This window comes from Artemia franciscana, chromosome 8 (genome assembly GCF_032884065.1).
Source record: "Artemia franciscana chromosome 8, ASM3288406v1, whole genome shotgun sequence".
NCBI classification, from domain to species: Eukaryota; Metazoa; Arthropoda; class Branchiopoda; order Anostraca; family Artemiidae; genus Artemia; species Artemia franciscana.
Genome location: NC_088870.1, coordinates 53,490,265 through 53,514,402, shown reverse-complemented (window position 1 = coordinate 53,514,402; position 24,138 = coordinate 53,490,265). Strand labels below are relative to the sequence as shown.

General features: G+C 35.6%; 1 protein-coding gene across 3 annotated transcripts in view; it reads left to right on the top strand.

The window, feature by feature from the left end:
• LOC136030565 (caspase b-like) overlaps positions 1-24,138 on the top strand; it is a 71,556-nt gene that overhangs the window by 20,462 nt on the left and 26,956 nt on the right. The window lies entirely within an intron of this gene.

Genomic DNA, 24,138 nt, shown 5'->3' with positions numbered 1-24,138 from the left:
TGCCCCTCCCACCTCCTGGGCCCTTATAAAAAGAACATAATTTTAATTTTACTTAATTTAACATTGTTTTAATTTCATTTATCATATTCCCGAAAATTATCTGAAAATGTCTACTTAGAACCCTTAATAGTAAATTAAATAAAAATAAAAATAAAAAGTTTTTGAACTGAAAGTAAGGAGCGATACTAAAACTTAAAATGAACAGAAATTACTCCATAAATTCCTCCTCAACAACCCGCTCTTTAAGCTAAAGTTTGACTCTTTCTCTTAACTTTACTTTTTAAAACAGTAAAAAACCTTAGCGTAAAGAGCGGGGCACTGAGGAGGAAAAGCCCCTTTCACATACGGAGTAATTTCTGTGTGTTTAAAGTTTTAGTGTTGCTCCTTACTTTCAGTGAAAAAACTTGTTTTTTTATTTAATTTCTGAACGTTTTTGAATCAATGCATGTTTTGATTTTGGTTCTCTGCCCATAAATAATTAAAACGAAATTTTCATTTTTTTTTTTTTGGCTAAATGGCTTTCGCATAGTTTTAATCGGAAGATTTTGAGAAAAAGGAGCGAGGGAGGAGGCCTCGTTGTCCTCCGATTTTGTGATTACTTAAAAAGGCAACTAGCACTTTTAATTTTTTTATGAACGTTTTCATTAGTAAAACATATACGTAACTTACAAATTAACTTACGTAACGAACTTCTATATTCGTATGTTTACTAAGTATATGAGGCGGTTCACCCCCTCGTCAATACCTCGCTCTTTACACTAAAGCTTATAATGTGTCCCAGTTCCTTAAGAATGACCCCATCACAAAGGTCGTAAAATAAATAGTTGAAATTACTTAAAATGCTTTTGCGTAAAGAGCGAGGTATTACGAGGAGGTGAACCCCTCATTTGCGCAATAATTTCTGTTCGTTTTGAGTTTTAATGCTGCTCCTTACTTTCAGTTGAAAAAACTTTTGATATTTTTTTTTTCATTGTTTTTTAAATAATTCTAGAAAATTCTGCGCCCCCTTCATTGAAATTCTCTTCCCCCATGACCAATTATTCCAATAAAAGATCCTCCCAAGTAATCCCCCCTCAACTTCTCCCCCCCCCCCCAAACTAAGAAACGGCTGTACACTTCCCAGTAACCATTACTATACTAATAATAATAATAATAATTTATTCCAGAAAAAGCCCGTGGGCCATAGGAAATTTACATAACAAAAAAACAAACAACAAATCAACTAAATTAAATTAATACTATTTAAAGAAAACGCGCCCAATGTGCTGCTGCAATCCTTACAAATCTTGCTATCCTTTTAATACTCAGGAAATTTGTCTCTTTCATTCTATCTACCATCCATATTCTATCTTTCTTTACCATACATCTCTCGCCACCAGTCATTCAATTCGGCACATTCACACAAAAAATGTATTAAACTTCCATCCTGAGATCCACACATAGGACAAGCAATAGATTCTACCTTCTCCCCTTTCTCCCTTGATACTTTTTTTCTCCCCAATCAAAAATTCATTTCCCCTCCAATCCAAATAAGACTTTAAATCCTCTCTACCTAACCCAGGCTTCAGAAATACCTTCTCCCCCCAACTACCCTTTATTTGTCTATACAATTTTAACGACCCTGAACGATCCAGGCTTGCCCACCATATCTGTATTTCTTGGTTCTTCAACCTCTCTTGTGCCTCCCTTATTACTATTTCCTCCATACCCATAATCCCCTTTCCTTCATTCCACCATTCTTCTAATCCACACTTATCTAAGATATCCTTAATCTCCGCCAGCCACCCTGCTTTACTATTCTGTCTCAACGCCTCTAATGCCGCGTTTTATTTGGTCTTGTTTCAGTCCTTTTTCCTTAATAGCTTTTTTTTTACGTATTTAGTAAGCTCAAAGCCGTTTTATTTGCAGTATCCCGTGAGGGACCGTACCGTTTTCCGTAACTAGATTCCAAAAATTGAAACTTGTTCGTCCAGATAGTTTCACCCCTTGTTCATGAAAATGGCGGCAGAAAATATTTACCTAGTAGATGTATTTTTCCAGATATGTGTACAGCACTGTTTTTCTGTGACTACTGTAAGGTATACCCTTGGCTTTGACAAATTACAATACTTTGTGTCTTTTTGCATCCTAAAACAAGGCAGATTTCACTTTCAACATTCCCAGATGGGTAAATGTATGACGGTTCATATTATTGACTGACCAATAATGTGAAAATGCCACTCAATGCCTTTTAATAATGTGAAAATACCACTCGATGCTCTTTACAGATATAATAATCGCTTCTACTGCAAATTCAAATTTAAGCACTTTTTGACCTAACCTAACCTAAGATGCATTTGTGGATTTTGAAAACTTTTGCCAGTAAGCTGCCTAGCTCTTTTCAAGCGTTTTATTTGTCAAAGGCAGTACCGAAACGAAAGAAGACGAAGGCTCAAATAAAACAGAATTATACGAAACAAGACTGGAAACGGTAGCCCAAACTGAAAATATCTTGTCTCAAATAAAACGCGGCATAAGTATGCTTCCTTTGCTACCTTAAATCTCTGCATACGCAGTATCCTAACCCAATATATCACCATGGTCACTAGCCTCATAGATCGCAGCGATACTAGCCCTAAATCCCCCTGGATTACCAAAATACTAAACGAATCCCATAGTCCTAACATCCTCTTATAATATCTCATCATAACCACCTCAACTTTCAGACCTTTCCGATAGCCCCAGATCTCTGCTCCATAATGTATCGCCGGTGCTATCTTACTTGTCCAAATCCTCTTTCGTACTCTAATATCTCTCACCCGTCTAAGACTACTTCTCGCTATTTCACCGCTAATATACCTCCCCCTTATATTCGCTAGATCCAGATGCCCACTGAATTTTCCATTACTAGTAAACTTTACCCCAAGATAAACAAAGTCATTATTCACTGGTATAGTTTCACCTTTCAGGAAAAAATTCACATCTTCACTTTCCATGGCTTTACGACCAAATACCATCACCACTGACTTCGATGTGTTCAGGATTAACTTCTTCTCTTCCAAATAAACCTCCGTAATCTCTAATAATTGTTGCAGTTTCTCCTTTGTTTCAGCCAGTAATACGATGTCGTCAGGAAATAGTAGTAAGCACATTTTAAGCAAATCTATCGATATCATTGGAGCATTGTTCTTAACGAAAAATTCATTGGCATCATTTAAATAAAGGCTAAACATTTCGGTGACAGCACACACCCCTGCTTTAGTCCCAATAAAGATTGCACTGGAGTTGAGCACTTTCCCGCTACTCTCACTAATAACTTCACGTATTTATACATTTCGCACAGCAACAATACAAAATAGTGAGGCAGTCCTAAAGATAACAGATTTAACATTAACAGGTTCCTATCCACATTATCATATGCTCCTTTTAGGTCTAATAAAGCTGCAAATAACCTTCCCCCTTTTCCTTTCTTATACTTTTCTACCAAAATTCTCAAAGTAAAAATGTGATCTACTGCACTATGGTTTTTTTTAAACCCTACCTGAAAAGGAGATAACAGTTCCTTTACATCCAACCACTTCCCTAATCTTGATTCTATAACCTTGCAGAAAGTCTTACTCATCACATTTCCTAAACTAATTATTCTATAATTACTATGATCCTGCCTGTTACCTTTTTTAAAAATTGGTATTCCTACTGACACATTCCACTGATCAGGCCATTTCCTTTTTTCAGTCACAAAACTGAAAACTGCTGCTAAAACAGGCACTAGAACTGTTTTCCCTATTTTTCAAATCTTCGCTGGTATTCCATCCACCCCCGGCGCCAAAAATCCATTCATTCCTTTAAGGCTTGCCCAAATTTCCTCTACCTTGATCGGTTCTAATAGACTATAATCCTGTTGTCTTAAGGGGAAACCATTCTGCTCTCGTAGCACCTCTGCTAAACTCCCTATACCGTCTAAATATTGCTCCCTTTTGCTAGTGTCCTGCCCCAGGCATGTTTTCCACGACTCAGCTGGAGGTATGTGTTTGTCGTTGGCCCTGAATTTCCGCCTTACTTCACTCCAAAACTGTTTTGGGTCTTTTGACAAGTATTCTTCCCTGATCTATATGGCCCAAATCTCTTCTACTTGTTTTTTCTCCCCTTTTTTATTAGCCTCTCGTAGATTTTTCTCTCTGTTCGGTACTCCGATAAGTGTTTATTCATTTCCTGGTCATTTAGTGCTCCTTTCACTTTCCTGAGAAGTTGAACAAGGTTTACTTTCAGCCTCCGACAATCGTCATCAAAGAATTTGTTTTTATTTCTCACCATCTCCTTCTTATTTGATATTCCACTGCATTTCTGATATACTTCCTCTGATATTTCTTCCACGGCTTCTTCTAAATTCCTTAATCCCAGTATATATATGCATTCCTCTGCCATTTTCTGCATCTGTTCACTTTCCAAGAATTTTTTCAAACGGTTTTCCTCCATACAATCTACCCGAATATGCTGCTTCATTGCCTTCCTACCCTTATTTTCCATCTTTCCCTCATTCTTCCAACTATATCTCTCACCCTCCATCTCATTCATCCATTTCTTCGCCTGGCCTGCCTTCATGACTACCTCTATTGGCTGATGGTCTCATCCTAAAACATCCATAACATAAAAATCCAAACAAATTTCCCATAACCTCCTATCAACCATATTATAATCAATCACGCTAGGCTTCCCCAAACGAAAGCAAGTAAAATCTCCCCTTTCATGATCTTATCCCACCCTTCCATTCAAAATTATCAACCTACCCTCACTACAAAAATTTTTCAACTTATGGCCCCACCTATTTTTCCTCCTAGTTTCATCTTTGTTTGTCCTACCTTTCGGGCACCCATTTCTTCCATACCACTCAACCATACTCTCCATTCCTAATAAACAAGGGTTGCCAAGATCCAACTGTTTGTCTTCAACCTCCTTACTCGTACCCGTGTAGGCGTTGAATTCACCTAGTAATACAAAAAAATGGTAACTAAACAGCTCAATATAATTAACATACTCCTCAATTAATATGTTCCATGTATATTCATTCATATAAGAACTATTTTCAGGGGGTATATATACACAGCCTATAACATACCTCTTATCCCACATGGACATTTGTAACCACACTATATTTTCTGACGCACTTAATAGCCTATGGATGCTATCAAATATATCATCCCGGATCAGTATCGCCATCCCCCTATAATGTCGACCATTACTCGATTTATTCCTCACTCTTTCAAAAACATTATACCCTTCAACACTTAATGGGTTTCTCCCATCACTCCATGTTTCTACTAGTCCAACTATATCTTTCTTGTCATTATCAATACACGCTTCCTTCAACAGACCACTTAGTTTTGTCGATGAAAACCCTTGTATATTCCAATGCACCATACGTACTACCCTTTCCCTAGAATTTTCACTATGCCCCCCCCCGTTTCCTATTCATCACCAACAGTTACTATAGTCCCTTGACTTGGCTGTTCTATTGACACACTTTCACCATCTCTTGCCCTCAGCTCAAGACCACTGCCCTCAATTGGTGCTTCCTGGTTAAGCACTCCCACTAATCGTGACTTTCTGATAGGCTGATTTTGATCGTCACTTGGACTTATTATCCTAGCATGGTCACTTTTGGCCTGTGGTTCAGGCATCCTGGGTATATTCAAAGCAACCGTATTTTTCGGTGTAATAAATGCCGTTGTGGTTCGAATTTCCGTGTTTGGATCGTTGAATTCATTTTCATTGGCTGAAAAATATCCTTGCAAGCTACCTGTAGGTGCTGACCTGCTACGCGTTGAAGTCTCATGGTCAAGGGACTGACGGCTCTGACCTTGAAACTTTCCCAGAGCTATCGGGACCATATCTCTAACACTTGGACCTCTTACTTCAATTATTTTCTCACCCTCAAAATCATACGCCAAGATCTTGTCCTGTAATATTAGCCTCGCCCCCCTTAATTTAGCAGGCATATTTTTTTTTTACCTAGCCTCCGCTAGAAGTGGTTTTAGCTTATCTCGAGCCATACGCTCTCTTTCCGTGTAATCAGGGGAGATATTCAACTTATGACGGCTAAATAGCCCAGAAGATCTCAACACCAAATCTCTTAGAGGCTTGCTAATAAATTTAATGACAACAGGGGGCACGCCATTTTTAGAACGAAGGCGGAAAATATCCTTTATGTCTCGCCTCTCTAGATCCAAATTCGGGACAATTTCATTTAAGCATGACAAAATATCTGACGCTAGACTGGGTCCTCGATGTTTTGGGTCAAAATTGTATATAATCAAATTCATGTTCTTCAATTCTTTTTCAAGAAAATCTATCTTGGACTGGGTTTTCCACAAATCTTCATTAACAGTCGAGCAGCTTAATGCCAGTCCAGCTATCTCCGATTTAATTGCTCTGATGTTTTCCTCTACCTTGCAAGAAAATTGCGAAAAAATCGTCTTTAGGCCTTCAATTCCCTCAGCCAAAACCTCTATTTTATTTACTGAGGCTCTTAGACTTTGCATCTCCCTTATCAGTTGTTTTATACCTTCGTCGCTCATCTTACTGTATTAAATATTATGCCAAAAGCTTACCTTCGATATGCCTGTCTTATTTACCCTCGTGCCGGCCTTCGAGCTTTTCTCAAAATTTTGTCATTAGTGGCCGACAAAAACCAGATAAATCCAACTATATTCAAAGTCAATCGTTGCGCAATGAAATAACTATCCAAAACGTTGTAAGCTGGCCAAACAATAGAACTAGTTTAGATCTATATAGATCAAAGACTGGGACTGTGAGGGAGTAAGTCGTCCCAAAAAAGATAGTTATTAGGTTTTTTGACTATAATGAATTAAATGGCTTTCTCAAAATTTTGATCCGGTGACTTTGGGGAAAAAATGAGCGTAGGAGGGGGCCTAGGTGCCCTCCAATTTTTTTTGTCACTTAAAAAGGGCACTAGAACTTTTATGTTCCGTTAGAATGAGCCCTCTTGTGACATTCTAGGACCACTGAATTGATGCGATCACCCCTGGGAAAAAAACAAAAAAAAACAAAAAAATTAATTAACACGCATCCGTGATCTGTGTTCTGGCAAAAAAAATGCGAAATTCCACATTTTTTTAGATAGGAGCTTGAAACTTCTACATTGTGGTTTTCTGACACGCTGAATCTGATGCTGTGATTTTCGTTAAGATTGCATGACTTTTAGAGGGATGTTTCGCCCTATTTTCTAAAATAAGGAAAATTTTCTCAGGATCGTAACTTCTGGTAAGACTAAACTTGATGAAACTTATATATTTAAAATCAGCATCAAAATGCGATTCTTTTGATGTAACTATTGGCTTCAAAATTCTTTTTAGAGTTTTTTTTTTATGGAATTCTTCAATTTTTTAGAGTTTCGGTCACTATTGAGCCGGGTCGCTCCTTACTACAGTTTGTTACCACGAACTGTTTGATAGATATAAAAAAAACAAGTTTTTTCGACTGAAAGTAAGGAGCAACACTAAAACTCAAAGCAATCAGAAATTATTACGTACATGAAGGGTGTTGCCTCCTCCTCAACATCCCGCTCTTAAAGTTTTTTAGTACTTTTGATAAAAACTTGTTATTGTTCCAATTAAACGACCCCTGTGTTTCAGGAGTTATTCTTAAGGAATTGGGACCAAAGTCGAACTTTAGCGTGAAGATTTAGGTTTTAAGGAGGAGGCGACCCTTTTCATATACGTAATAAGTTCTGTTCGTTTAAAGTTTTAATGTTTTTCCTTGCTTTCAGTTGAAAAACTTGTTTTCTTTTTATTTCTGATCGTTTCTAAAATAATCTCAGGACATTTGACCCCACCTTCACGGATAAATACCCTCCCCTTAAATATACCCTCTAGACAATTCAATCCCGATGAAAATTTGCCGAGGACAATTACCCTTAACATCTCCGCGCGCAAAATTGAGATGGAAAAGAGAAAACAAGAAATATAAAAAGGAATTCTGGCAATTTCCCTCACCAGTTCACCCCCAGGAAACTTCCCTCCTCATGAAAAGTTCCCCCGGAGAGAAAGAGCCAGCAGTAAATTCGTCTTCCCACCCTAAAATATATGCAAACTTCCTAATTGCAAATACTAAGCGTAAACAATGGACAACTTTTATAACTTAGAGATCTTTTCCATAGGACTGTAGGGGGGGGGGTATGTTATATCCCAATTCATAGTTATTGGGGCTTTCAACTATGATGAACAAAATGGCTCTTTCAAAATTTTAATCGGACGATATTGGAGTTAAAAGGGTGGGAGAGGGGGCCTAGTTGCCCTTCAGTCTCTTTGGTCACTTAAAAATTGCACTATAACTTTTAATCTCCGTTTGAATGAGCCTGTTCACGGTATTTTAGAACCAATGAGTCGACACGGTCACCCGCGGGGAAAAAACAAACAAACACGCATCAGTATTTCTTCTGGCACAAACTGCAAAATTACATATTTTTGCAGATAAAAGCTTGAAACCTCTGCAAAAAAGTTTCCTGATAAGCTGAATCTGATCGTGTGATTTAAATTTATATTCTATGACTTTTTAGGTGTATTTTCCCCTTCTTTGAAAAGTCATGAGATCTTCTTAAGGCTATTAGCCTTTGATTGGTAATACAAAACTTAAAGAAACTTATATATTTGAAATTAGCATAATCAGCCAGCTCTTTTGATATATCTATTGTTATCAAATTCGAATTTAGTGTTTCAGTTACTATTGAGACGTATCCGGGTCTTTGTCAATCGACCTTATGTCTTAGGCTTGACCCCTTTTTGATATTGTGTGTGTTGTACAGAAGTTTAAATAACTTCTAAAAAAAAAATCTCATTTTTTTTACAATTCGTTACCACGAACTCTATGATGTTACCAAGTCAAATTGAAAAAAGAGTCGAAAACCTTAATCTTACAATCCTTCCTCATATATATTCTCTCTTCCATTCCCTTAGTAAGTCTAGCAAATCGTAGACTGACTAAGAGAATTCCACATTTTCGCAAATAGAAGCTTTAAATCTCTGGAATAGGGTTTTCTGATAAGTTGAATATGATGATGTGTTTTCATGAAGATTCTATGACTCTTAAGGGTGAAAAGCCCCTTTTTTTAAAAAAATAAGGGAAATTGTCTCAGGCTTATAGCCTTTGATGGGCGAGACTAAGCTTAGTGAAATTTATATGTTTGAAACCAACATAAAAGTTTAATTCTTTTGATATATCTATTGGCATCCAAAACCCGTTTTTTAGAGTTTCGGTTACTATTGAGCCGGGTCACTCCTTACTTGCAGTTTGTTACTACAAAGGTAAAAAGTAAAGGTAAAGATACTTTACAATCCGTACCGGCGGTGCTGATCTCCGTTTCTTAGCCCTTCAGCTAGGAAGTGCAATGGGGGGTTGGGGGCCAGCCATCCTGTGCTTTCGCACACCCTTCCTGTTTACCTTCCCCAGATTTCTCCAAGTACCCCCGTCCCAAACTGAAGAATTGGATACACTGGGATTCGAACCCGCGTCCTCTCAGACAAGGGATCCCGATTCTAGCGCACCAACCCACTCGGCCAGGACGGCACCTGTGTTACTATAAACCATTTGATAATAGCAGTAGTAGTAAAAGAAATAGGGTCAGTAAACTTATTGAGCCTTTCTATTAATACAACATCCCCCTTAACATGCACTGAAAGTTTCAACTTAATACTCTAAGCTGTGCGTGAAACATATGTTTTGGCCTTTCAATAACCTGCATCCACGTTGATTGTTTTAATTTATTTCCCTATCCTCTTTAAAATTCCTCAAATTTTTTCTGTAATTTCCCTTGCTTTGGTAGTAACAGCAAGAACCGCTGTAGTACTAGTTGTATCCGTAGCAATCATAGTCGTAGCAGCAGCTATAATAGTAGTTGTAGTAGCAATAGTAACAGTAGTGTTAGTAGTTGTCCATGCATTTTGTATTTTGCCTAATTAAAATTCCTGCTTAACATGTTTTGAGAGTTTCAACTTACTACCCTGGAACATTTCTGAAAAAACTGACGATATATCCTCTTGATAAGCTGTTTGTAGAGAGTGTATGTTTGTTTAGCTCGACATCCACCTAAATCAACTTTGAAAGTTTCAACTTCCTACACTTAGCCTCAACAAGTACAACTACACTTAACAAGCAGTGTTGGCAATATGCAAAGAGTGACGATTGGTCATTTCAGCATCCCTCTCAACACGTCCTAAAAATTTTAGCTGAAGACTCTAAGCTATTCCTGATAAATTACCTACACATCCTTCCGGAAGTCTGAATGCGTCAAATTTGTTTTCATTCACTACAACACATCCCTAAATCCTCCCTTAAAGTTTCACCCAAAGTCGTAACAATGGTGTGAACATGCACACAGTGCCTTTTGATTAGTCCAACATCCCCTTTACCATGCTCTTGGTCAACTGATCATCCCCTTTATAATTCTCCTAAAGTTTTAACTTAATAACCTCAGTCTTCTTGAGTTTTATCATCTTGTCAGAAGTTCCCCGGTTGTTCCTGAGGGTTGCGCCCTTTTGACAACCTATATTCCCATAACACGGGTTGATTTAGTTTAGCACTCTCCTCAATATTCTTTGAATGGTTTATTTGATTTTACTAGGTCTTTTGAATACCAAAGGTCAAACCTGCTTCGAAGAACGAATAATGTATATGAGTATTAGGCAAATTGAATTAACTTACAGCCCTGGATCTTCAGGTTTCTGTACAATGTTAGGTTAAACTTATGTTGAAAAAAAAGACTATCTAAAAATTTTGATTAGATGATTTTGAACACCAAATTGGCTTGCGAGGGAAGTTACATGTCCATTAATTCCTCTTGTCATAAGCAGTGCAAGAGGACCACCTAAGTAAAGAAAGATGTGGATACAATATATTATTAACATATGTCGTTTTAAGCCAGGGTACTTTGTATAGGGGGAGCGGTCGTGCAAGCTTTGAAAGAATCTCAGACGATTGGAATTTGAAAGTTCTAGAGCACTTTTTAATGGTCAAAAGTGATTCGACGGCAACTTGTCCCCCCATCTTTTATCATTCCCCCAAACACGTTCAATAAAAATCTTGATATAACCATTTTCTCAGCATATCTGGAAGGCCCACCAACTATTTCATTGAGATGAAACCCCCCCCCCGAACCCTTTTCTACTGAACTCTTTGGGCAAGAGTTCCAAGGTCGACCAGGGGCACGTAGGGTTATTATGTAAAAGGGGGTCGAAAAAACTTTGGAGGGGGTTCAATGGATAGTAAATCAGAAGTTCTAATCGCCTTTTTAAAAGTCAAAGGGATTGAAGGGCAACTAGCCCCCTCCCCTAACGTCTTATTTTCCCAAATGCATTTAAAAAAATTAGAAATACGCGTTTATTCAAAAAACAGTCCAAAGATAACTCAACAAGGCCTTTATGGTTGACACAAGCCCCAAAGTTTGAGGGTAAGGGTTTTAAGCTATGTCCAGGGATATTTAAGGTTTAATAGAAGGGGAAGTCGTTTGAACTTTAGATGATGCTCATTTGACTGGGAATGTAAAAATCTATTTCCCTTTATAAGTCAAACCTGATAGAGGGCAACTAACTCTCCACCTCCCGGACACTCTCTTTTCCCCAAACACATCTAATCGAAATTGTTAGATAGAAGTTTTGTTCAGAATAGTTCAAAGAGAATATTAAAACGACTTCAGGGTGGACACACCTCAGAGCCTAGGAGCAAGCGTTCCAATGTATGGTCGGGGCATATAAGTTTCTTATGAAAAGGGTGGTCTTATAAGTTTTGGATCGGTCTTGACTCATTTTATTAGAAGTTCTATGTTCCTTTTAAGAGTCAAAAGCTGATTGAAGGCAACCAGGCCCCCTTCCCTCAAGCCTGTCATCCTCCAAAAGACATCCGGTTAAAAATTTAGAGAGATCTATTTTTTCAGCATTGTTAAAACGACATTGTAGACGGCAATTATCTACTAAAAACAAAACAACGATTACATAAATAAATAAAAAACCGTTTAGATCCTGTCAACATCAATCCATCAAACCAAAAAACTCAGTAATTCGATTAATTTCATAAAGAAACTAGAGAAATTATCAACCATCCTTCTCATAAACCAGAAAACAATGGTCTTTCAGTAAAGTTCGGAACTCACTCCGGTTTAATTGCTGTACAATATTATGCGGCTAAGTATTCCAGGCACTAGGGCTAAGATTGCGCACAGAAAATTGTGATGTAACTACTTAATTAATTAAAATAAACTTCAAATAAAAATCGTGATCCTGTAGTAACTATTCTAGGATTTCTAAACTGACTTATGCTTGTGAACACTTAAAGCCGAGAAAGAAAAGACTGCTGAAGCACTTGCGCAACAAATTATTTTGTTACTTAAGTTTAGGCTAAATAGAGCATTATAATGCTTCATCAAAACGCTTCTAACAAAAACAGGCAATATCCCAAGTTCAAAATAGATAGACCTCACTGAAGAACGTTTATCTACAGCCTGTGAGCACTCTAACAACTTTATTTTGTAGCACCCTCAATGGATGCAGAAGACCTATAAGCGTGGAAGCCCATACAGCAGTACAATACATTAGGTGTGTATGTGCAAGAGAGAAATTAACTGTCACTTCGATATTTACCTCGGAAAATATGCTTAACTTTTCTCATCGTTCTTATGCTTTTCTGCTTCGAACAATCTTAGGAGAAATGTGACGGACATTATTTTAAAGGCTGAGGCACTCGTCCAGCACAACTCCAAGAAACAAACTGATTTAGCACAAATGATGTTTTCAATTAACTGTATCTGCTCAGTCCAAGGATAATATTTAGGGCTTCTTTTCTTTCCCAGAAGCCACTGTATTATGGGTATTATTTGCATAGCTTAGTAAAATAGCCCTAAGCGTAAAAACTTTATTACTTAACACACCACAACATACCAGACAAGTGTCCAAATTGTTATTATGTTTAAAAAACAACAGGGGGCTAGAACTGATCTCCAAGAAATGTCATATTTTTAGCTTTTGTCACTTCAAAAACCTCCTATTATAACCCAGTGAAAAGTTCATTCATAAAAGACCATATTTACTGCAATGAATTACTCCGAACACCACAATTCTTCAACTTTTTAACCTATATTTCATAATTCACACAGTCAAAGGCCTTCTTGATATCTTAGAATACTGACACAACTTTCAGTCCACAGTCAAACTCAGCCCACAGTTAATAAGCGACGTTAAAAATAAGAGTAGCTTGGTCGGTCGACATCAAACAGTTCGTGGTGACGAACTGTAGTAAGGAATGACCCCGCTCAATAGTAACTGGAACTCTAAAAATGGAATTTTGATACCAATAGTTACATCAAAAGAATTGCATTTTAATGCTGATTTTGAAGAAAATAAGTTTCATCAAGTTTACTCTTACCCACCAAAAGTTACGAGCCAGAGAAAATTTGCCTTATTTTAGAAAATAGGGGAAAGCACCCCCTAAAAGTAATAGAAAATCACTTAACGAAATCATATCATCAGATTCAGCGTAGTAGAGAACCATATTGTAGAAGTTTCAAGCTCCTACCTACAAAAATGTAGAATTTCGCATTTTTTGCCAGAAGACAGATCACGGATGCGTTTTTTTTTCTTTCTTTTATTCCGGGGGTGATCGTATCGACTCAGTGGTCCCAGAATGTCGCTAGAGGGCTCATTGTAATGGAAATTAAAAGTTCTGGTGCCCTTTTAAAGTGAGCAAAAAAGTTGGAGTGCCCCTAGGCCCGCTCCCACGCTCAATTTTTCCCCGAAGTCACCGGATCTAAATTCTGAGATAGCCATTTTATTCACCATAGACGAAAAATCTGATAACTATGTCTTAAGGGACGACTTAATCCCCCACAATCCCTGTGGGAGGGTCTGCAAGTTACAAACCTTGACCGTTGTTTACATATACTAATGGCTATTGGGAAGTGTTCAGACGTTTTCAGGAGGACTTTTTTGGTAGGGAGAAGTTGAAGGGGGGGTGGTTACGAAGGAGGATCTTTTCACGGAGGAATTTGTCATGGGGGAAGATAATTTCAATGAAGGGGGGATTCAATGTAGGACTTTCTAACATTATTTTAAAAAACACTGAAAATTAAACATGAAAAGTTTTTTCAACTGAAAGTAAGGAGCAGCATTAAAACTTCAAACGAACAGAAATTATTACGCATATGAGGGATTCACCTTCTCATAATACCTCGCTCTTTACGCTAAAGTATTTTTAGTCATTTCAACTATTTACTCTACGGCCTTTGTGATTTTGGGGTCATTCTTAAGGAATTGGGACACAATTCAAGCTTTACTGTAAAGAGCGAGGTATTGACGAGGGGATGAATCTCACATATATGATAAAAATATACGAATATAGAAGTTCGTTACGTAAGTTAATTCGTAAGTTACGTCTATTTCTTAGTAATGAAAACGTTCGTAAAAAATTAAAAGTTCTAGTTGCCTTTTTAAATAATCAAAAAATGGAGGGCTACTAGGCCTCCTCCTCCGCTCCTTTTTTCTCTTCGTGTGGTCTCCGTTTGATTTTACTAATGACACATACCACGAAGAAGTATTTAATTAAATTTAGGTTTATCAAGGGAATCTGTCCGTATTACCACAGAAGCAAAATGGGAGGTGAAAATCTTCATTTCGTAAAAACTGGAGGGGAAATTTAAAATCCTAGCATCTTTAGGCTGTTAAAATGGTTTTTCAGGATTGTGTTGTCACAACAGGGCTGAAAAACAAAACATTTACTTCTTTTTGCTGTCAAAAATTTGTTTTTGTGCCCTGCTATGGCACTGAGACGAAAAAATTGATATCACTACTGTTTTGGCTGTCTGTTTAGCTGGTTTTTTTCTTGTTTTTTTTTTACAATATTGTTGTTTTTTAGGGGATTTGTATAAAAGAAAGTAAATGTATAAGAAGTACAAAGAATATGATTGTAAGTTTTGGATTTTGGTGAACAAATGGTGGCCATTTACTCCTTATTCGCGTCTAATTGAAGCTTTGCATTATATGACATATCACCTCCTCTCTTCATCCTAGAACATTAAAATAAAGGCCAAACTCTTTAGGATTTTAATAAAGGTTCGTATAAGAATATAGTTAAAACTAAGCGTATGAGTCGAGATACTCCTTCAGTGGTCGCAGAAATCATTTAAAAAGAATAGATTTTCGAAAAATTGCTTATAAAAGAATTCAAATAATTATGTGCTTATTAAATTTTTTTATCTTGCTGCTATAAATGGGTCTCTGAATTCTCAGTTTGAATCACTGGAATGGCATCGATTTTTTTTCAAACATTTACATATAAAATGTTAATATAAAGTGGAAATTCCCACAACCTGAGTTAACTACGAAAACAGAATGCAGCTACAATATTAATTCAGAATTTCTCACCTCAATACAAGCCAGTCACCAACTATAGTTATTATTTTGTATAGCGGTTGAATATATTTGTCCATAAAATTGTCTAAACTACTATATATACCGCTGAGGATTTTTATACTTGTTTTAATACATGCAGTTCAATCATATTTCCACAATAAGCTGTTTATATATCAAAATTTTTACAGGACAATTCTCTTACTTAATGCTAAATCTGAGTCAAATTTCAAACTTTTATTTTTGTGCTCAACAGACACTTAAACTTTAAATGAAATATCTGAAAATTTCAATATTAAAAAAAAAAAAAATAGAAATCTACCTGAGCTTGAAACCTGAGAGTCTAAATTACCAATCTATACCTATCAAATACAAAAATAACAAACACGCAATTATTTATTTTTAAAAGAGTATTTCGACTCTTATATTTAGTTTGAAGCACATACCTACATGCATTTTAATAGAGTTCATACATTTCTGACGATTTCGGTCTTTATTCAGATATCTTAGGTTGATTAGATCGACCCTGTAAAAAAAGAAATTAAAAAAACAAGTTTTTTTAACTGCAATTAAGGAGCGACATAAAAATTTAAAACGAACAGAAATTATTCCGTATATGAAAGGGGTTATCCCCCCTCAACGCCCCGCTCTTTATGCTAAAGTTTTTTACTGTTTTAAAAAGTAGAGTTGAGAAAAAGAGTCGCACTTTAGATTAGAGAGCAGGGCGTTGAGGAGGGCATTGTCCCTTTCATATGGGGAGTAATTTCTATTCGTTTTAAACTTTAATGTCGCTCGTTACTTGCAGTTAAATAAAACTTGTTTTTTATTTAATTTCTGAACATTTTTGAATCAATGCATGTTTTGATTTTGGCTCTCCACACAAGAGTAGTTAAAACGAAATTTGAATATCAATTATTTTTTTGCGAGATGGCTTTCTCTTAGTTTCGATCAGATGATTTTGAGAAAAAAAGGACTGGAGGAGGAGGCCTAGTTACCCTCCAATCTTTTGGCTAGCTAAAATTGTAACTAGAAATTTAAATTTTTAACGAAGGTTTTCATAAGTAAAAATTATACGTAACTTACGAATTAACAAACAAATACAAAGTAGAAACAATAGGGAAAATCTTTTCAAGACAGTGGAAGTCAATTCTGTGAATTTCCGAAAATAAACTTACATTAAAATGTGAGAATTAAAACTAATAATATTTTTTTTAAGCTTTTTAAGAAAACAGCCCTAGCATCCTTACTTCAATGAGGTTCAACCAGGACTGACAAAAAGAATGAAGTGAGATGATCATAAAATATGATCAGCTCAAGTTACATCAAATATTATTTACTCAAATTTAATTAAAAATGATCTAACAAAATATTTTACTAAACCGATTTATCATAGCGTTGAACCAGTTACAAAAATTTCTTTGAGACAGGCTGCTAAAAAAGCAAGGTTGGCTCTGAGAAATTGCATTTAATCGCTTAGTTCTCTTTAGTTTCAATGAATTTATATTCTCACTTCATTCTTTTTGGCAGTCCTGGTTGAACTTCGTTGAAGTAAGGATGGTAGGGCTTTTTTTTAAAGTTTAAAAAAAACATTATTAGTTTTAATCCTCACATTTTAATGTAAGTTTATTTATATATACATATTTTCTCTCTCGTTCTCGTATTTTGCTGAAGACGACCCTTGGACATTGAGCCGAAATATTCACAGAATTGATTTCCACTGTCTTGAAAAGATTTTCCATATTCTTTCTACTTTGTATTTGTTTGTTATGGAAAGGTAGTGTGGTCTTCGTCGCTATTTCTTACGAATTAACTTACGTAATGAACTTCTATATTCGTATACTTTATTGCGTATATGAGGGAATTTGCCCCCTCGTTAATACCTTGCTCTTTACACTAAAGCTTAACTTTTGTCCCAGTTCTTTAATAAAAAGCCCCAGAATAACAAAGGCCGTATAGTAAATAGTTGAAATTACTAAAAATACTTAAGCGTAAAGAGCGAGGTATTTAGGAGGAGATGAGCCCCTCACCTGCGTAATAATTCCTGTTCGTCTTAAATTTAATGCTTCTCCTTACTTTCAGTAGAAAAAAAAAATTCATATTTATTTTTCCATTGTTTTTTGTTTTAAATAATGCTAGAAAATCCTGCTAGAAAAAAATGCTAGAGACATTAAAGCGTATATACACTGTGTAAACACTGGCCAATTTCGTAACTTGTAGCCCCTCCCCTTGGGACTATGAGGGAGTAAGTTGCCCAAAAAGACATAGTTACTAGGTTTTGCGACTAAGCTGAACAAATTAGCTATCTCAAAATTTTAATCTGTTAACTTTGATAAAACATGAGCGTGGGAGGGGGCCAAGGTGCGCCCCCTAGCGTAAACAATGGACAACTTTTATAACTTAAATATCTTTTCCATAGGACTGTAGGGGGGGGGGGGTATGTATATATCCCAATTCTTAAATAAGGCAAATTTTAAATAAGGCTAAATGGTTTGACCTATACGAATTGTCACAAGAGTGCATGACCTCAAAAGATGGTTCAAGACTAATTCTTTTCTTGACAATAAAAAGCTTAACTTATTCGCTATAGCGGTCAGAAGTGTAATATCATTTTTTTTATAGATGGTGAACAGCTTTTTTTCTTATGGCGGGGTAGTTTTATAAGTTACTATTTTTTATCAGTATTTTTATACCATTTTAATTTCAATACATTTATTAGAACTTTAACCCTCACCCGATTACGACCATTTCCATTACTTATTTACAATACATAATTGTCGAGGTTTCCTTTAAATTGTGGATATTTCATTATTTGCAAGCTTATCGAAGCAACTTATTAGGCCCCTCCCCCCCGCCTAAAGAAAATCCTGGATTTGCCCTTAGTCTGCATATTCAAAAATATTGGTTGATGCGTTAAACATAACTAGCCTACCTAAGTTTTAAGCCTTTCTGAAATTAAATAAAAAAAAACTAATTTTTTTAGCTGAAAGTAAGGAGCGACATTAAAACTTAAAACGAACAGAAATTACTCCGTATATGAAATGGGTTGTCCCCTCCGCAATCCCTCGCTCTTTACGCTAAAGCTTTTAATTGTTTTAAAAAGTAGAACTATGGCAAAGAGTCAAACTTTAGTGTAAAGAGTGAGGGATTGCGTAGGGGACAACCCATTTCATATACGGAGTAATTTCTGTTCGTTTTAAGTTTTAATGTCGCTCCTTACTTTCAGCCAAAAAAATTAGTTGTTTTTTTATTTAATTTCTGAACGTTTTTGAATTAATGCATGTTTGGTTTTGGCTCTCCGCACATAAATTATTAAAATGAAATTTGTATATTAATTCTTTTTTGGCTAAATGGCTTTCTCTTAGTTTTAATCAGACGATTTTGAGAATAGGGGATGGAGAAGGAGGCCTAGTTGTCCTCCAGTTTTTCGGTTACTTAAAAAGGCAACTAGAACTTTTAATTTTAGCGAACGTTTTTATTAGTAAAAAATATACGTAACTTAAGAATATTTTTATTATGTATACGAGGGGGTTTGTACCCTCGTTAATACCTCGCTCTTTACACTAAATCGTAAGTTTTGTCCCAATTCTTTAAGAATGACCCCTGAATCAGAAAGGCCGTAGAATAAATAGTTGAAATTACTAAAAATACTTTAGTATAAAGAGCGAGGTATTTATCTCCTCCTAAATACCTCGCTCTTTATGCGAAAGTATTATTAGAACCCCTTATATGCGTAATAGTCTCTGTTCGTCTTAAGTTTCAATGCTACTCCTTCCTTTCATTTGAAAAAAGTTTTCATGTTTATTTTTCATTGTTTTCTTATAGTAATGCTAGAAAATCCTGCGCCCTTTTCATTGAATTTTTCTTCCCCCATGACAGATTCCTCCAAGGTAAGATCCTCCAGCATAGCCCCCTCTCCTCAGCTCCACCCCCAAACAAAATAAAATCCCCCTGAAAACGTCTGTACACTTCCTAATAACCATTACTATATGTAAACACTGCTCAAAGTTTGTAACTTGCAGCCCTTCACCCAGGGATTTTGGGGGAGTAGGTCATCCCCGAAGACATAGTTATTATGGTTTTTGACTATGCTGAACAAAATGGCTATCTCAAAATTTTGATCTGTTGACTTTGGGAAAAAATGAGCGTGGGAGGGGGCCTAGATGCCCTCCAATTTTTTTGGTCACTTAAAAAGGGCACTATAACTTTTCATTTCCGTTAGAATGAGCCCTCTTGCGACATTATAGGACCACTTGGTCGATATGATGTCCCCTGGAAAAAAAAATAAAAATAAATAAAAATAAACACGCACCCGTGATTTGTCTTCTGGCAAAAAATACAAAATTCCACTTTTTCGTAGATAGGAGCTTGAAACTTCTAAAGTAGGGTTCTCTGATACGCTGAATCTGATGGTGTCATTTTCGTTAAGATCCTACGACTTTTAGGGGGTGTTTTCCCCTATTTTCTTAAATAAGGCAAATTTTCTCAGGCTCGTAACTTTTGATGGGTAAGACTAAACTTGATGAAACTTATATATTGAAAATCAGCATTAAAATGCAATTCTTTCGATGTAGCTATTGATATCAAAATTCAATTTTTTAGAGTTTTGGTTACTATTGAGCCGGGTCGCTCCTTATTACAGTTCGTTACCACGAACTGTTTGACACTTGTCTCAACAAGTCTGATTTGAAGAACTCATTAGAACGCTTTTGTCATTTGTGTCTTTTTATGTTATTGTCTCAGAATACTGCAAGGCACTTCCTCCTAATGTGGCTGATTAGATTTTTTTTCAATTTCGTAGTAATATGTGTCCGTCAGTTCGTAAAAAATTCTTAATTTATTGATAATTCGTCGATATCGGAAACTTCTACGTATTGAAGTAGAATTTTTGCAATTTCTGGCAGCACTGCTAGGGAAGTTTCTTCTCCCTCCAACAAAACCATTTTTATTATATATATAATCATATATATTTTATTATATACATTTTATTATATATACAAATATATATATAGTTTCAAAACAAAGATGTGGGTATTTTTCAATTCCCTACTTCAACTTCTGCACCCTTTAGTCTAGGTTAATGGGTTTTTTTTTCCGGAGACTATTTACCTTAGTTTAATTACATCTATTTATTTTTTTTAATAAAACATTATTCAAACTAGAGTTGTCAGCTATCCACAGATTAACCAATAAATTATTAGTTGTACATTTCTGAGTTTACTCGGTCACTATCGCTTAAAGTTTGTTGCTGTTACAAACTAGATCTTCAGCTTCCTTATTTAAAAATAGCTTATGCAACACATTTACTTGTTACCCTACTCAGGTCAATGCGAGACCCTACCCAAGTCACCAGTGAATGGGTTGCTTGAATTTTTTTTTTTTTTATAAAGGCAGTTGGTGCGCTGTATAGATTCTTACTTTTTGTGAATGTCTACAGGAAAAACTAGGTGAAGAGCATAATGAAAAAATCTCTTAGTGAATGTGTCTATTTATTGTTTTACTGTTTGATCTAATTCCCTTAGAGTGTAAAACGTTAATCCTCAATGGAGAGTAGAGTTTGACTGTGGTAATTACAGGTCGACATAGGTCGTTTTGGTCAGAAATGAGTTATATAGGCTATGTGTCATTGGTAAACATAGAACGCGAAATAAAATGGTGCAAACAAAATTTTCCTATCTTATAACGTTGCGAAATGAAAAATGAGAAATACGCCACTCATGACGGATGAGGACCATCTCATGAAGCTACAACATAGGGACCTGACATTTGTCTCCTATTTTTGTCAAGGCATAAGGAGACATATGACAAAAATGGATTAATTTTTAATTTTCTCATAATACTTTTGACAGAAGAGGATTATTTTATGGAGATATAATATGGGGACCTGGCACTAGTCCGTATTTTTGCGAAGGAAAAAGTTGACATGCAAAATAAAACAGAATAATTTTGAATTTACATGGAATGCTTGAATTTCACTTAGATCACTGAAAAAAAAACAAAAGATGTTGGTTTAGAATATGTTCCATTTATCTCCTTTAGCCTCATTCTACAGACGGATAAAATGTTTTCGTTTTTTACTCTCCTGAAAAGTTACAAAAATGTTGTATGGCACCCTTTTATCATAGCCGAGTTCGTAATATACCGCCTTTGAAGTATTATCATCAAGGAAATCTACAAGGTCATCTACTTCTTATACAAGCTCAGTGTAACATCTACCAGGGAGAATTTTGCTCTTGTTACTAGGTATAGTGAGAAACAACTTCGACTGTTTTCGAAGTTGGCACTATGGGACTGCCATAGAGCAGTGCCGAAGGAATTCAGACCTACAGAGATCTAAGAACCTAAATTTCAAGTATTGAATGGTATTACGCTTTTGTTGCTATTGAAATTAGTTCCAGTGGCGCCATTAATGGGGTATTTTCCTCCTGGAGATCCCACTGTCCCTTGATTCCAAGATTAAATTTTTATTTGGTATTTTCATGGAAATTAAAAGGCAAAAATTGTCCCCGTCCTCAAATTTTTTATAAGCATAAAATTGAGGCGGTTGAGAAGAAGAAATTTTAAAAAAACAATCCTTAGACCTACTTCATAATGTTTAGAATAATTGTAGTTAACACATTTTGATTTTAGCAGCACTTTAGGTTACCCCCCCCCCCCCTAGTATGCAAATATATAACCCAAATTATATATTTCCTGTGTATTTGGCCATGGGTCATTCTTGTTTCAACCCGTGAAATTAAATAAAAAAGATATCAAATATTTAAGATATTAAAGATAAATATTAAATAAAAAAGTAGTTTTTTTGTAACAAAAGTACACTTTGTGGGTGTCATGGAACTTGATGATTGCCTTCATAACTCTGAATTAGCTAATAAATGTGGTTTTAGAGGTCCTGAATTGCCCTGGAAACGCAAAGTTCAAGTGAAATTAACCAGGGGTATAATAGTTCCATATGAGACAGCGCAAGAGTTTTTCAGAAATACAATGTCGTATCCTGTTATTGATGTTCTAACTACAGAGATAGAAAGTAGGCTAGAAAAGAACTGTTTGGACGTTTTGAATAACTTAAACGTAATGCTAGGTGTAAACGAAATGAACAAAGACAGTGTAAGCTTTGTGTGTAGGTACTATAAGTACTATTTTGAACGTTGTATGTCTGAGCTAGAGTGTGTTTATGGAGTTGAGGATATAAAAAACAAAAATATTCTAGAAAGAGCATCTGTTTTTGCTAAAAAAAAAGATACTTGAAATGTATGATTCCTCTGACATTTGATCTATTTAAACGGTATACTTTACTACTCCTATGAATCACAGTAAATAGAATATATATTCTTATACTGTGCTATGAATCCTGCGTTTTGTGAAAGACCATTTTCTTACCTTCGATGGTTGAAGGCATACCACAACACTACGGGACAAGAAAGAATATCTTCACTTCCACTGTTGGCAATTGAAAGAGAAAACATTGACGACTACAATCTTTGGAACAAGTCTGTGTGTATTGTAGGTTTATTTCATATATACATTATTCTAATTTTGAAATATTACAAGATTCCTACTACACTATAATATGGGACTTGGAAATGTTTGTAATAAAACTTGGAATTACCCTATATTTTTGCTTTATGTTTCCCACCTATTTTAATGCTATTTATTAATATAAAGCAGCAAATACACTAAAAAATCAATTTAAAAAAGTCATAAATAATATTTAAATGAATCACGCATATTAAAAGTGTAACACAAAAAATGTTATCTTACAGAGTCAAAATCTGTTCAAAACTGAGTTAAACTGGATTGCATAATACACGAGAATGGTGTTAGAATATGCTTGATTCAACTATAAGATAGAGCATGCTGCTCTATCCTGCTCTATGTATTGTGTAATATTTTGAATTTAACCTAGTAGCGTCATTGGTAAATGGTAACTTTTCTTCTGTAGCGTCCGAATAGAATTCTTTCCCCCCAATAAAGATGATAGCGTTACGCCCCTGTTTCATCTTATTAACTTCAATAATATGTCAAATATAAAAAGCGCTAGGACAAACTTCCTGCCACATATGGGGTAGATCAGAATTGACCCGGATGCAATTTTTTGAAACGGCATTTTTATAAGCCATTCACTTTTCAATAGCATTCTCATCACCATAAAATGCGTAGTTGTTAGAACTATCTTCTAGATTTTGTGTTTGAGAGTTTCTCCTAAAAGGCACAACTTCAAACTTTAAACGAACATAAATTGCTATTTATAAATAAATGAAACTCGAAATGATCAGAAACCACAAAAAACAATTGATTCCAGCTTAAAATAAACAGAAATTACAACAAACAGAAGTAGGGATAACACACTCTCTAAGTCTTCTAAAAAACCATGACGTCATTTTCACTTTACTGAAAACACTTTTCGTTTGGAGGTGTGTGTTCTTATTTGCTGCAATTATTTCTCATATTTGGCTTAACAAAAAATTTAATTTTTCAAGAATTAAAAAACAATTATGAAATTATAGGCAGATTTCTGTGTCATTTACTATTAATTTTCTAGGGTTCAGTTTAAGGTGTGTTGATAAAAGAATAAAAGAAACGATTTTATAAGTCAAATATGTCAGTTAAGCCAAATATGGATGGATGCTACATGAATGGATGGGAATATTCGTTTTAATATAATCAAGGTACTTATGAAAAATCGACAAAATGTTGTAGCTGAGGGGACTCTTTCGTTATTTTTGGTCGAAGAAAAGCGTATACAATATCTCTC